Source organism: Dromiciops gliroides, chromosome 1, assembly GCF_019393635.1.
Source record: "Dromiciops gliroides isolate mDroGli1 chromosome 1, mDroGli1.pri, whole genome shotgun sequence".
In the NCBI taxonomy this organism is placed as follows: domain Eukaryota; kingdom Metazoa; phylum Chordata; class Mammalia; order Microbiotheria; family Microbiotheriidae; genus Dromiciops; species Dromiciops gliroides.
The window spans coordinates 608,979,232-608,995,332 of record NC_057861.1 but is presented as its reverse complement, the minus strand read 5'-3'; the positions used below and the strand labels follow the sequence as shown (position 1 = coordinate 608,995,332).

Here is a 16,101-nt window from a genome sequence, read left to right as displayed (position 1 = left end):
GTCCTCCTGAATCCAGGGCTGGTGCTTTATCCCCTGTGCCACCTAGCTAGCTGCCCCCTTGATCCTTTCTTCTTAAGTGTGATGGATAGGTAGTTGGGTATTTCCCTCATCTTCAGTCCTATTAATTGCTAATGGCTTCCTTTTAGTAAAATCATGTGGCAAATTTCATTCATTTGCCCAGGTGACCAGAGAAGGAGGAGGGTCTGCACATCTAATTATTGGCCACTTTCTCTCTTTCTCTTTTCCTTATTTGGTTAATTTAAGGAAACTATAGTGGACTTTCCTCTTTTCCAGCCTAGGATGTAGCAACAGCTGGGAAAATAATAGAATTTGAGTCCCTGCAGAAGCACATAAGGGAAGATATTTCCTTGTCCACAAGTCCTGAGAGGGGAGCTCATGGATGATCTTCCTGAACCACAAATCCCTTTGTAAAGGGCAGGGATAGGGTCTAGGTAGCATAATGCCATAATCTAGCCCTTGAGCAGAAAAGAGATATTTCTTGGTCAGCGTCTTCCTTGAGAGTTCCCTTGAGTTTCGTTCTAAGTTTGACAGTATAGAGATTTGACTTTTGTGAGGGAAAAGAGGAATCCCTGAACAGCATGACTTTTGGAGAGGGGAGAGGCTCAATCATGCAGTTCCCCTACATCTGTCAGATAAGTAAGGGACAAAAACCACAACATGGGGAAACAAAAGACATATACTTGCTTCCCACTACTATTCTTAATGCAATTCCATGGGGAAGGACATTATCTGTCCAATAGTTCCAAAATATGTTTTCTTTTTGGCAGAATTCAAACCATAGGGTAAAACTACAAATATTGAATGGACTGTGTAGGATGCTGTGGAAATGAAGAATTTCACTGATATATCAGGGGTCTTGCCTCATTTCCAAGTTTCGTTTCGTCCTAAGGAATATCATTGTAAGTATTTTATTTTCTGCATATGCTCCTATGAGTCTTTTTTTTTTCTTCTTTTTTTTTTAATGTGGGATGAAAGAAAGACAGCCCCTACCCAATATGAATATGTTACCTCAAGTGCTTAAAAAGGAGCTAGGTATCCTGTTATACATAGAAAATTGCAGGGGCAGGGTGAGTAGGAGTCAAAGAACACGTAGTATATTAAAAAAAAAAAAAGAAGAACATGTGGTATTTTTAGATTAGCCTCTGAAATTAGGCCTTGTCCATGTGAGTCCAGAACTTGGGACAGGGGTATAGAGCCCTGGGCCACATATTAATAGAGTTTGAAGGGACCTTCGAAATCACGGATCTAATGTTCTCACTATGCAAATGAAAAAAAATGTGTCTCAGAGAGGTTGTAATTTAATCCAAATCCCACAGACAGTAAATATTAGAATTTAGATTCAAAACCAGGTCATCTTACCTTAGAAACAACTCCACTATGAGCTATGGTAATTTATTTTTCAGATAATGGTTGGACTAAATGACCTTTGAGGTCCCTTCTATCACTGAGATTCTATAATTCTGTAACTGTTCTAAGGTGACTAATCTAACTCACACTCACACTGATAAGTCAGGTTCCCAAATCATCACTACTAGGCCTCCTCAGGGATCTAAGGGTAGCCCTTAGGGGTTGAGGATTGTCTTTCTGCTGCTACCTATCACAGACCTCCTTGAGGGCAGGGACCGTCATTTTTCTCTTTTTGTATTCCCAGCACTATACTTAGTGCTGGGCACATAACAGTAGCTTAATAAATGTTTACTGACTGACAGGTGTATTATCTCTAATATTATTAGTTGATATTATGTAGTTAGTCTGACTCATCTTTTAATGAAGGAGTGTTAAATAAAGTGGGGTATCAAGATCAATTGGTACAAAATATCTTCCCAAAAGTCTGTGATACACTATCCCACCAGCAAATACAGAATTCAAGGAAAAGTGGACTCAAACTTAGAGAGGACATGTGACAAAGGGGTAATTCAACCCCTAGACTGAAAATCAGTTTTTCACCTTCCTTGGGTACTCATGAAGTATCCCTTTGTATCATATTTCTGCTGTTTTCCTTGTGGAGCCCTAAGTCTTTTTTTCCCCCATGACATCCAAACTGTTCTTACCTCCCATGACAATTACTGCAGTCCTTTGCTGCTGTCTTGGTGGGTGATGCTAGGATGCTGATAGCAAGACAGGTAGTTCGATTTTCTCCAGGTTGTACAGAGCTCACAAGGTCTTTCTCTGGCCAAGGTGGAAAGTAGAAACTGAGTTCTCCCTCCTGCCACCTTCCCCAAGCCATTCCTTCTCCTCAAGATTGCTGCCAGATCTGTGTTTGACTCCAAATCTTTCAGGTAGAACTTGATACTTTATAGAAGATCCTAGAGAGCAACCCCATTTGCTCAATCACTCAGCATGATTCCTATTCAAGGTTACTCTAATTAATCAAGTACTTTTCATATCTAGTTAATCAATTAATTAATGTTAAGTACCTGCTATGTGCCAGACAATGTGCTAAAAGATGGGGATAAAAAAGGCAAAAGACAATCCCTTTCCTCAAGGGGCTTACAATCTATAGGGGAGACAAACATACAAACAAATATATACAAAGCAAGTTATTGACAAGATAAACAGGAAATAATTAACAGAGATAAGGCTTTACAATTAAGTTGCAGTTGTTCTGTCACATTTGAATTTTTGTGACCCCAATTTGGGTTTTCTCGGCAAAAATACTGGATTCGTTTGCCTACTTCAACTTATTTTACAGATGAGGAAACTGAGGCTAATAGGGTTAAGTGACTTGGCCAGAATCACACAGCTAGCAAGTGTCTGAGGCCACATTTGCATTCAGGTATTTCTGACTCCAGGCCTGCCTCTTTATCCACCATAGCTCCTAGCTTTCCCAGAAATAACAGGACTTCTTGTAAAAGAAGGGATTTTATTTGGGACTTAAGAGAAGTCAGAGAAGTCAATAGGTAGAGTTGATGAGGGAGAGTAGTCCAGAGAAGGTAGACAGGCAGAGAACATGTCTGGAGCCAAGGGATGCAGTGTTTTATTTGTGGAACATTCAAGAGGCCGGTGTTGCTGGATGGAAGAGTATATAGCAGGGAATAAAATGTAAAAAGACTGGAAAGGTAAGAGAGGGATGGATTATTCAGGGCTTTGAATGACAAAGAGAATATTTTGGATTTGATTCTGGAGGTCATAGGGAGCCATGGGTGTTTTTTTGGGTTTTTTTTTTTGGTGAGGCAATTGGGGTTAAGTGATTTGCCCAGGGTCACACAGCTAGTAAGTGTCAAGCATCTGAGGCTGGATTTGAATTTAGGTACTCCTGATTCCAGGGCTGGTGCTCTATCCACTGTACCACGTAGCTGCCCCAGCCATTGTCATTTATTAAATATGGGAGTGACATGACTGGACCTGGGTGTTAGGAAAATCTATGGGTCTTTGGTTAATTGATTGGTTGATTGAGACTGTTATCTTGTTAAGGCATCACTTACTTTATTGGTTTTTTTTTTTTGGTGAGGCAACTGGGGTTAAGTGACTTGCCCAGGGTCACACATCTAGTAAGTGTTAAGTGTCTGAGGCCGGATTTGAAATCAGGTCCTCCTGACTCCAGGGCTCTATCCACTGTGCCACCCAGCTGCCCCGAGGCATCAATTACTTTAAATGGGGTGGAGTGAACAGATTACTTTGCTCCATCAAGACTCTTCTTTACAATAATAAGAATACCAGGTCACCTGATCCCTTCTGTCTAGCAGGGTCATGGATAATTTTAAGATGTTTTGGCATATAACTTTTCATTTGTGGTAAAAGAGACTAAGTTTTGTACTCCTGAATAAGTAGAGAAGTCAGCAGGTTTTATTAATATTCTCAATGGTGATAAATACTTTCTCACTGCTCTGCCTTTATATTCTTTATTTTGACATTTTTCTTTCTCCTGTGAAGAATACTTAAGCATTTTAAAACAATCTCTAGTTTAGTGTTGTACATTAAAATTCAGACTGATATTTGTTTCTTACTTCACTCCTCAGTTCTGCTTACTTTCCATTTTGCCTATTTTGCATTTGTGTGATTGGTAATATTAGAATTATTTTTAATGAAGACAGAAAATTAACATCCAAGACAATTAAGTGCACAGGAGGTTATCATTCTTTCACCAGTGGTGCATCTGTTGCATCTGTTCAGTCATCTTTAGGACATTTTCATCTGCTCTTCTGATATTTTGATTGCTCACTGTCATTTTTTTCTAACAGAATTTTCTCACTGACTGAGACTAGTGTGGTGAGAAGACCTTCTTGTCCTACTGTGGATACATTTGTCTTTAGTTCTGCTGCCTTCTCTGCTTCTTGTTGAGAGAAAGGAAGAAGCCTTTAAATCACAGACCCATCATGGCATATGAAGCCTAGAAATTATGAAACTGTTAATTGGTAGATTCCTGAGGAGTAGCATACCAAGAATATGCAGACACTCATTTAGATGGGAGGACAAGCTGATGGTGAGAATTGCAACCTTCACTTGGTAGAATTGCTAAAGTTCAGAGAGAAATCATTAATCATGAGAAGACTAATGGCCTCTTTACCAAGCATTGGGTTGCACAGTGGTCAATCATTTGCCTGTGTGTGGGACTTCCTACCTCTACCCCCACTGGTACACAAATAGTCATGTTGCACTGTAGCTACCTCTGAAACCATAATTTTATCTCTGGGGATAATAAGTGAAGTATTATATTTCAACTTTGAAGTTAGCAGAAAAGCTACAGGCTACCTCTGCGGGGGAGATATTTATCTAAAATAATTCAAATATCAATCAGTCTTTTCCTTTCAGAAATTTAGCTTCCCATTAAGCAAATGTGAGAAAACATTTTGAATCTTTGAGATACAATCTTAGAAACAACTTCCTTTTTCTATCAAACTGGTGGCTGAGTCATAATCTGTAGGCACTAATAGTGCAAATGGTAAAATATGCGATTTTACAACTGGTCAGCTTAAAAAAAAAATACACAGTAGTACAGGGATGGAGAATGCTGTCATACCCTGCCACCCTGTAGATGGAAAGGAGGGATTAATTACTAACCACTATGAGTCAGGACTAACGTTGCCATAACCCAGAAGAAAATCAGGATAGAGACAGGGACCCAGGAGACTTGAACCAGGGGAGCTAACAATGAAGAACCAACACAAGTCACAAGTTAAGAACCCTTCAATTACTTCACTAGTATCTCCCAAATTCAGTCCTTTCTATCCCCTCCTATTATTTTGAGCTTAGGAGAGTATAAATAGCAATTGTTTCTGTTCTGGTTAGAAACTCTGAGGGTCTGAAAATCCTAGATGGATTTTTTGTGAAAGCGGAAGAGGCCATTTTTTGTCTCAATTATTACCTAATCTTCAATCTCTGAATGGGTATTGCCTCAGACAAACTGAGACCTCGGAAAGACCTTCATTTAAAAGGTCAAGATCTCTCACTGCATCTGGGGCCATCTCCAGTCTTTCTGACCTATGTATTGCCAATGGTCTCTCATGACTCGGGAGGAGAGAGTGAGGCTTGTGACTTTGCACAGCCCTGCCTCACTTCAATCCAATTAATTTGCAAGTCAAGACATCACCCTCCTAATGTCATTGGTCCTCTTGCTTGTACTACACATTTTGACACAATCATGTCATACTCAAGCTCAAAACTTTTACTGGCTCCCTATTTCCACTTACATACAATTCAAGCTCCTCACTTTGGATTTAAAGCTCTTCACAATCTGATTCTAAGCTACTTTTCCAGATAAATTACCCTTCTTCATACCCTTAATGTTCCAGTTAAACTTGTTGTTTCTTGAACTTTACTACCTCAGTATGCCTGGATTACATCCTTCCCTCATCTTTATCTCTTAGAATCCTTGTTCCCCTCAAATCTCACCTCATGTGCCATTAATTACAGGATTTTTTTTTTTTGGTCATTCACTTGTTTGTTAGTTCTCACTATTTCCTCCTCAAATTACATTCATATTAATTGGCTTAGATATTTTGACCTTCTAGTAAAATTTCAGCTTCTTGAGGGAGCAAAGACTATTTTTCCATTTTGTTTTTGGTCATGGGTATGATGGAGCAGAGGCAACAAGGACAGGAAGCAACCAGGTTTATAGCTGGGAAGGAAAGGAGTCAGCAATAATTTTTGGGAGCTCTGTTCCCCACCTTTCCCTGCTCTGATGTATCCAGCCATGCTCAACCCCTCTGAAATACACTGTGCTAAATGCCTGGGTTACAATTATCATTAGTTATTTTTTCATAATTCAATTAACTAAAAATGATGCTCCCTTCTTGAAACTCTAATAACACCCAACTTGACTTTTTCTATGCAATTGATGTAATCATATCTTACTGATCCCACCCTCTAAAAAAATAAGATCCATGAGGCTAGGTCCTCCTTTTGTATTTATTTCTGGATCCCCAATGGCCTGGCATATTGCCTGGCATAGAATAGGAAATTAATACAAGTGCTTTATTCATGAAAATCTTAATTTATATTGTAGTTATTTTCCCTCAAGTTTCATCCCAACTACTAGAGTCTTAGAGAACAAATACTGCCTTGTACTGCTTTTCCTGTTTGTTCCAGTGTTAAGCATAGTACTTTGCACATAGTACCTTCTTACGCAACATTTGTTGAAGGAAATTTGAAATTTGGAATAATTGCTTTGCAGAGCTTAAAAGCATTTGAACTTGTAGGACTTTGGGACTAAGTAAACGAAGCAGGGCTAGACTGTAGGAAGAGCACTGGCTCAATTGTCAAAAGATCTGGCTTTGAATCCTGTCTTTGACATTCAATTTTCCTAATGCACAATTTCCTTATCTGTGAAATGTTTGCTAAGATGCCCTCAGAAGTTTCTTACAACTCTACATCTATGATTCTATGAATAGTTCATCTCAGCTGCCTGGATTATTACAGTTACTGATGCTTACCAATGTGCTACACAGTTAACATTACACACTCAAGTTATCGTCAAGAAGTCTATGGGCCTATGATGAGTGTGTTTGAATTTCATGAATCTAGTCATTTTAAAATAAGTAATTCTCCTCCAGTCAATACTTTAATATGCTAACAAATAAATATAAAGTCTTACTTAAACAAAATCCAAAAGAAACATTTGCCCTGAAATTGTATACGTAACTGTAAGCATGATTCAAAAGCCATAACTTTCTCCTGGAAAGTGTTAGCTACTTATTGATAAACAAAAGAAATATAAATGTGGAGTGTGTTAGAAAAGAGTTACATATGGGGGTGTGCAATATAATCATGCTCTGATTGTTTCAAAGTTTAAAGAGATTATTTCAGCTTCTCAGTTTGTCAGAGAAGGGTCATGTGTGATTTGGATTTGATTGTGATAAGGCTCTTTAAGAAATTATGCAAGAGGGGCCCATAAGTGGCACTACCAGTGGATAGAGCACTGCCCTTGAAGTCAGGAGGACCTGAGTACAAATCTAGCCTCAAACACTAGCTGTGTGATCCTGGGCAAGTCACTTAACCCCAATTGCCTCAAAAAATGAAAGAAGGAAAGAAAAAGAAAGAGAGAGAGAGAGAGAGAGAGAGAGAGAGAGAGAGAGAGAGAGAGAGAGAGAGAGAGAAAGAAAGAAAGAAAGAAAGAAAGAAAGAAAGAAAGAAAGAAAGAAAGAAAGAAAGAAAGAAAGAAAGAAAGAAAGAAAGAAAAAGAAAAAGGAAGAAAGAGGGAAGGAAAGAAAGAAAAAAAGTGATGCAAGGCATTGGTATAAAAATACCTGGAAGAGTTGAATGACTCAAGGCAAAGTAAAGTGAGCAGAAACAAAATAATTTTTACAATAACAACAACACTGTAAGGATTAACAACTTTGAAAGATGCAAGAATTCTGATCAAGGCAAAGACCATCCACAATTGCAGAGGACTGATGATAAAGTATACTACCCACCTTCTGACAGAGAGATGATGGACTTAGGGTACAAAATGAGACATGTATTTTCAGATACAATCAATATGGAAATTTGTTTTGCTTGACTATATGTATTTGTGACAAAGATTTTGTTTTGCTTTTCAGATGGGGGAGAGGGAAAGAGGGAAGGAAAATAAATGCCTTATTTGAAAAATAAAGTGAAAGGAAACCTAACATTGCTGCAACCCCCCTGTGTGATTAAAAATTCACATAAAACTTTTATCAGAAGTAAATATGATCTCAGCAGTTCTGTATTCAACATTCTTAAACAGCCTGACATAGCAGCTCATCTCCAGAGGGCATTATTAGTCACTCTCCCCTCCCCAAAATGCAGAGATAATGTGAATGTCTATAGTATGCATGCTGAGTAATAACAGTCTGAATGGAATCTTTTCACAGGGTGGTAATGGGGCAGCTTGGCTCTCTTGTAATTCATCCTCAGCTGTACCTGTGGGTTTTTTTCTTCTTTTTGGTTTCTTGCCACCACAGTATCATATGTGTGGTTTGAGGGGAAACTGTGCTCAGGCACTTAACATTTGTTTCTCAACCACAGACTATAAAACAGAACAGAGTTGCAGCTGGAGAGTTTTAATGGAGACAAAACACAAGCCTGATGATCAAATGAGGCTGAACATGGGCACCTGAATACCTGAACACAGGTAGGAAAGGGTGGCAGGGAAAAAGAGCTGGGAGGGTAAGGCTTAACCTTTTTAGCACGCAACCACTGTTTATGATGCAAACCAACTCACACAGCAGCAATGGCTTTTGGTTGCTATTGTTTACCTAGGACCAATTTAACAAGGAAGGGCATGAAAGACCTACTTTTAAGAAATCAATTCATGTCTTATGAGGACTTATGAATAATTCTAAGTTTAAGGTACAACTCACAAGCACGTCTTTGATTCGAATGAGGGAAGTTAAGAGGAAAACACTTTGTATATGGTTTGCTGAAAATATGACTTTGAGATAATTTTTCAAGTAGAGCATTAAAAAATAATCCCAGCCTGGACAGATAACAAAATAAAGGTCATGAAACTTAGCTCTGTGAATTATTGGACAGTCAGGAAAATGAGAGGTCCTACTGGAACCATTGCTAGGTTTTGTAAAAATCCCAAACACACACATACATTCATATACATAAGCACATGAACATACAAGCACACACACATACGCATGCACTTGAGCATGCACGTGCACACACACACACACACACACACACACGCCTCTCGCCCCAGCTAATCCAAAGGCCTACCAGCAGACTCTCACATGGGTGCATTTTCATTATGGAATACCAGGCACCCCATTCAATTATTAAAGAGGGTTGTGTTATATTTATTACAAAGGTGGCTGATATTGCTGCCAATTGTCAAATTTCAGTTTGCTGTTGTTGATTTTCATGCATGAGAAACACAGAGCGGCTGGATGGGGGCCAGAGCTCCATCAATCTCTCCAGGCTGCTTCGACCTCAGGATATGTAGGAGTAGCGGATAAATTGGAAGATCAATGACTTGTCCCTCCTGCTGCGCCAGCTGCTATTGAGAAATTAATATGAGGATCACTATAAATAAAAGATAAAAGATGATATGGCTTACAGTGTAAAATATTAAGGCTGGACACAATGTGCTGAAGGAATCTAAGCCAAAATCTAAGCAATTTAACCCTATGAGGGCAGCCACTACCTTTGTAAGTTTCAGGTTGAGATAGAAATCAGTCTATAAAGGTAGAGGGTCTCCACAGAATAGACTAGAAGTAAAGGTGTGTGTATTGGGTGGGGTGGGGGCTGAGCAACATTGTCCCCTTTCCCTCTATCCCCTACCCCATGTCAAGGTCTTTAGAAAAAAATAAATCATTTGCAATTTTCTTTTACCTTAGTCATGAATTCAAAATAATAATATTTCATACTGATATATTACTTTCTGGTTACAAAACTATGTATATTATCTAATGTGGTCCTCACAGTAACTACTGTGTCAGTCATGGAAAGGTTTTTGTTTTTTGTTTTTTTAATCCCCATTTTACAGATGAGGAAATTGAAACCTAAAGAGACTAAGTGACTTGTCCAAAAACACAACAATTGTAAGGGACAGAAATGAGTTTGAACCTAGGTCTTCTAATACCAACACCAGACTGATTTCCATGTCATGCTCTTCTAGACCAAGTAGGTGATGCAAAAGATAAGTGTGATCCTTCCAAAAATCACTTGATTTTTCATAGCTTTCATTTCCTCCTTAGGTAACCATATCATCGATCTTCCAGGTTTGTTGTAAGGATCAAATGAGGTAAGGTATGTAAAGAGTTTTGCAAACCTTAACATACTATGGAAATGCTAGTTATTATGATGATGGTGGGGGTGATGATGATGCTTATTAGTACCATCATTATTAACCATGCCAGGAATGGTAAAAGATTATGGGTGTCCTTAACTTGAACTCCTCACTTGAAGATCTATTAATACCTAATAATAGACCAGTGGAGGCAGTTCTCATTCTGGATGACCTACAAGAGTTCTACATCTTGACCTCAAGGGAATTAGAAATAGAAAGAAAAGGAGGCAGCTAGGTGGCATAGTGGATAGAGCACCGGGCCCTGGATTCAAGGGGACTTGAGTTAAAATCTGACCTCAGACACTTGACACTTACTAGCTATGTGACCCTGGGCAAGTCATTTAACCCCAATTGCCTCACCAAAAAAGAAGAAGAAGAAGAAGAAGAAGAAGAAGAAGAAGAAGAAGAAGAAGAAGAAGAAGAAGAAGAAGAAGAAGAAGAAGAAGAAGAAGAAGAAGAAGAAGGAAAGCAAGGTAGGCTGAGGAGATGCCTGGGCTTCTGAAGGAAGGAGAACAATTCTGTTATTTCAGGAGAGTAAAAGAGGGTTATAGTTATGAAGAAGAAGAAGAAAGAGAAATGAATTTTAGGTGCTTAACATATGATATGTGCAAGGTTGAGTCAAATCTCTGAACACTTTTAGGTTGTCCCCCAGCTCCCATTTTCAGAACTGCCTCTAAACTAAGTATTTATGTCATCACTCTACCTCAATGCTTCTCTTTCCTCAAGAATTTCTGGGGGCAGCTGGGTGGCGCAGTGGCCATGGAGTCAGGAGGACCTGAATTCAAATCTGGCTTCAGACACTTAACAAGTACTAGCTGTGTGACCCTGGGCAAGTCACTTAACACCCAATTGCCTCACCAAAAATAAAAATTCTAACCACTGTTGGTCCTCCTCTTTGCCAGCCAATCTCCATTGGCAGCCAGCAACATGAAAAAATAGGTAATAGTTGTTGCCAGACAACCAGGTACTATATGTACATTGATTTGCAATTCCTTTTGATTACTGTTCTGGGACTATGAGATGAGATTCTGATTCCTTAAAAAGCAATTATGTATCTATTGGACTTGACTCTTGAATACTACCCATGGATTCATTTGTACTTGGCAAAGGACATTTAATTTTCCTTCCCATATGTCCACTGATCCTCTGTTAAGTTCCTTCTCATCTTTTAATAGTCAAAGTACTTTAGCCCATGGGAATCACACAGCAAAAGCTTCTTCTTTTCTGAAGATAAATATGATTATATTGTATTATGATTTAGATAATTTTCTTTTTTGTGGCCAGATCTTTGGCTGGGTGACAAAGGTTGATACCAGCTCCAAATATTATAAAGAATATCCAATTCTAAACTCTGTGTGTGTGTTAAAAAAAAAAACTCAAAATCTCTGTTTGTGCTATTTCTTAAGGGTCAAAAAGTATGCATTACAAAAAGGGACTGGAAAAAAAATTAGAGATCAACGCCAGTTCTCCCTGCAGTATCTGCCTCAGTTGAGAAATGAATATGAAGATCACTATAAATAAAAGATAAAAGATGATCTGGCTTTGGGAGTAAAATATTAACACCAGTCACAATGTGATGCATCAAAGTCTAACCAAATTAACCCCCTGGGATAAACAGGGGCCTTGTTTATGTTGCCTTTGAAAAATAGACCATGGGAGGGGGGGCTGATATATAGGAGACATAGAGGGGTTTAGAAAGGAGAATTCAGGCTTTCTTTCCTCTCAGGTATACTCTGGTTGATACCTGCAAGTGTTTTAGAATTTGTTTACCTTCTGGGCTACACAGACAGAGCAATAGCTCACAACTCTATGAAGAAATGTAAACTTGGTATCTCAGTGGTTGATGTGGTGGCTGAATGTTACATGATTTTTCCCTTTTTTCTTTTTTTATATATTCAATTAAAGAGCTTCCTAGGAGAAAATATATACATGCACACACATGTATGTTTCCCATTAGAGTTTATGCTGATCATTTTTCTAACTTACCCTTCATTTGATTAATGTTGGTATAAGGCCTTTGTAAAAACCATATGTGTCTTGGGCATTTTTCCAGAAGTTCATTATATAACACATGGGTTTCCAATGGGTAATTGTAGAGGTTTCACAACATGGATTATAGAAGAGGTTAAATAAACAGTCTGAGCTGCTAAGAATTTCTCTCACCACCTATTTCTTCTCTTCTCCTCAATTCTTGTTCTTAGAGTAATTTTACTTTGTTTTGAATCTTTTAAGGAAGGCAAGGTCTCATGGTAGAGAGTCATCTCCCCTTCTTTATTTTGACTTTCTTCCTTCTCTTAAAGAAAATAGGTAGTGGGTGATTCTTGTTGAAAGGGATAGAATTTTAATTATTGGTACTTTGTCAATTTTCAGTAATAGGTGTGGCATCAACTCACAGAACATAGAGCCTAAATTGATCTTAACCATTATCCAGGGCAACCCTCACATTTCACAAATTAAGAAACTTGGTTCCCCCAAAAAAGAAATAACATACCCAAGGTCATACAGATAGAAAGTAGCAGGGAACAAAATTTAAATTCAGGTTGTTCAATCCCAAATCCAGTGTTCTTTTTACAGTGGGTGCCACATGGCAAAGTGGGAAGGAAATAATTTGACATGTCTCTCTGAGGGGGGAAATGGCCTACATTAGAGTAAATGTGGCATGTGCTGGAAATCTAATTTTCAAAGATGACTGTTTTAGCAATGAAGATCAGTTCTGGACACAGTTCCTGGCACAGTCGTAGATACACCTGCATGTTCAGTATATCAAAAGAACCACAGAAGTGTGTTGAAAACTGCTTAAGTGAGAGACATAAACACAACTACAGATGAACAGACAGGAAATCAAGCCTTTTAACTGCTGGACTGCTGGCAAAGCAGTTAGAGGGCGCAAGCTTCAGCCAACTTTGAATTGCAAGCCATCCAAGTTCATGCTGCAGACATGCTCAGGTCTTTGCTTCTTGGCCCATTTTTCAAGGAGGATATTAAACACCCCTGTTTAATGTCAGGATGTGGTTCGCAAAACTAAGTATTGTGAAAATAGATGACCATGACCCTGGAGGGGGTTGGATACTTTCAAACGTCTCAGAATATCCTCAGCATTAATAAATATTTTTCTTCATAGATGGGCATGTATTCTTAACCTCAACAAGATTATCTATGCAGGTGGGAAACAGGGTTCCTAGGGGTATTCTTTGAGAAGTATGCACTCACAGGGCATGCATATACTTTGAAAAGTATCTTCTGACTCAATCACATTAGATGTCAAAAGTCTTACAAAATGTTTTACGTGATTGCACATGTATAACCTATACCTCAGGAAAGGGGAAAGGCAGGGGGGAGGGAGGCATAGAATTTGGAATACAAAACTTTAAAAAAAACACACACATGTTAAAACAATGCAGTTGGGGGAAAATAAAATATATTAATAAAAAAGTTCTAAAAATTATAAAAAATGAATTTGGAATCTATTTGATGATTATGGGATTTAGAGATATACATCAAATCCTTAAATTTAGAATTAGAAGGAACTTTAGGTGTGGGAGACACTGTGTCTCAAGGGAAACTCTCCCTTGAAATCAATAGAAATGGGTTCAAATCTTGACTCTGCTATTTATTTCCTCACAGTGACCATGGGCATCCCTAGGCCTCAGTGTCCTTATCACTAAAATGACATGGAATGTCCTAGAAGTACACTAAACTTGCCTCCAGTCCTAGACAAATGATCCTATGATCTAATCCAGCCTCCTATATAGTTCTTTTGAAGTACTTCCTATAATATCATTTCAGTCCAACCTCTAACTGGAAATACACACACACATACACATAAGCAAGGAAGTTGAATATTCCATTTTTGGACAGCTTGAATTTTTTTAAGCTCCTCTTGATGTTGTCCTATAGCTGATCTTCCTGAAAGTTCCCCTCTTGTGTTTTTTTTTTTTTTAACACTGACAATATCCACTTCAACATACCACTCTTTAGGTTTTTGTTCCCAGCTGCATTAAGTCACAAGAATGATCCCTACTCATTTCCCTTCATGTGCCCACAGCAACTGACATGGTTTATATTCTTTATTACAATCTTTCTCCACACCCAAGACCACAAGGTTTTATTCTAAAGGCTATCTAGGCATTCTTTCAGATGTGGCCCAGACTGTTTGATTTTTCTCTAAGTCTGTTCCTGTTTCTTTTCTTCTTTTTTAATGTATTCCCTGCTATTTGGACACTGCTTCACTGTAAGGTGTACTTATAGCATGACATTCTTTCTTCTCTTCTGCACTGGTTTTTAAAAAGAAGACAATTAAAAAATAGATGTATTTCAATTTTAGGTAAAATATATCATACACATTTAAATGATACAGGACAGGAAGAGTAAAAATTGCTCCTTAGACCATTGGACATTTCTTAACTGGCAGTGAAATAGAGGTATCAAAAATAACATGTATAATGGCAATGGATAAGTGGTGCAGTGAATAGAGAGCACCAACTCTGGAGTCAGGAAGACCTTCGTTCATGGGGGCAACTGGGTGGCACAGTGGATAAAGAACTGGCCCTGGATTCAGGAATACCTGAGTAGACACTTGACACTTAATAGCTGTGTGACCCTGGGTAAGTAATTTAACCCTGTTTGCCTCAGTTTCCTAATCTGTAAAACAAGCTGGAGAAGGAAATGCAAACCACTCCAGTATATTTGCCAAGAAAACCCCAATGGGGTTACAGAGAGTCAAACACGACTAAAATCACTCAACAACAACAACGGGAATGTTTCCACATACAAAATGTTTTCTCTTTCCACATTTTCTTGTGTTTTACTAGTTACCAGTTTATCCTTAAGCATACGCCAAGTTCCTAAAGCAATAATGGCAAGGTTGACATCCTTTTGGATGCTAAAGAACTACCCACCATCTGTGCAGGGTAGTTTAGCATTGCACTGAGCTTGGATCTTTGGACTCCTGGTAAAGCTCTATGGAACCATTGTCTCACATCTGTTCAACAACATGTGCAAGTAGAAGGAAAAACAATGCCTAGGTTTTAATGTTAAGATGAGCCATGCTTTTCCTGAAAAATAGCTACAGCAGCAGAACAGACCTAAAAAAAGACTTACAGTCAGTTCTATGCTGGAACCAGTTCAAATCAGTTCCAAAGAACCGAATGTTAAATTTCACTATGAGCATTCATTTCTTAGAAATTGGTAAATGATACAAATCAGGGCTTAATTCATTGTTTTGATTGTCTGGACATAAGAAGGTGATGGAGAAAACAGCAGCAATAGAAATTAAATTTAAAAAGGTCTTGTGTATACATTTTTACCCTGCCCCCATCCAAGAGCTGATTGATAAATATTTACTAGCACACTCCTGCTTACTGAAATTAAAAGAAACCTATAACAAAGAGTCACCAAATAAGTAGGCCAAAGAAAAGAAAAGAAAAAAAACCCAACAAACCAGTCTGGTGGGAGAATTACCTAAAAATAATGAGAAGATTGATTACAAGCTTATAATATTCTAGGAATATATGAAGGCATAATCATTACTGGCATTAAATTTCAAAAACACTATTGTATCCTCCAAAGCAAACAAGGAAGTCTAGTAAGGTAATGAATGCTCTAATTTTTTAATGTCTTGACTTATATGACTATTATAGCTCTGTTCACCAACATTCCATTTTCTTAGCAGGTCATCCTTTAGTTCAATAATAAAAGGTTAATGAAATTAAGCAGTGCAATTAAATAGGGTATGACCAGTGATTTTATAACAAAGCACTTAATAAAAATAACAATTACAGTAATAATGTCGACCAAGTTTCAACCTGGGTGGGGTAATCAAGTCTTTGCCTCAGGGAACCAAAATTTAGGTGGCACAAAATAGAGTTACTATAATAACTAAT

General features: G+C 38.2%; 1 long non-coding RNA gene across 1 annotated transcript in view; it reads left to right on the top strand.

Moving 5' to 3' along the window:
• LOC122738193 overlaps nucleotides 1–16,101 on the top strand; it is a 99,601-nt gene that overhangs the window by 73,522 nt on the left and 9,978 nt on the right. The window contains exons 2-3 of the long non-coding RNA XR_006354632.1: nucleotides 8,449–8,554; nucleotides 10,128–10,179. This is a non-coding gene — a long non-coding RNA (uncharacterized LOC122738193). The remainder of the gene's footprint in view (nucleotides 1–8,448; nucleotides 8,555–10,127; nucleotides 10,180–16,101) is intronic.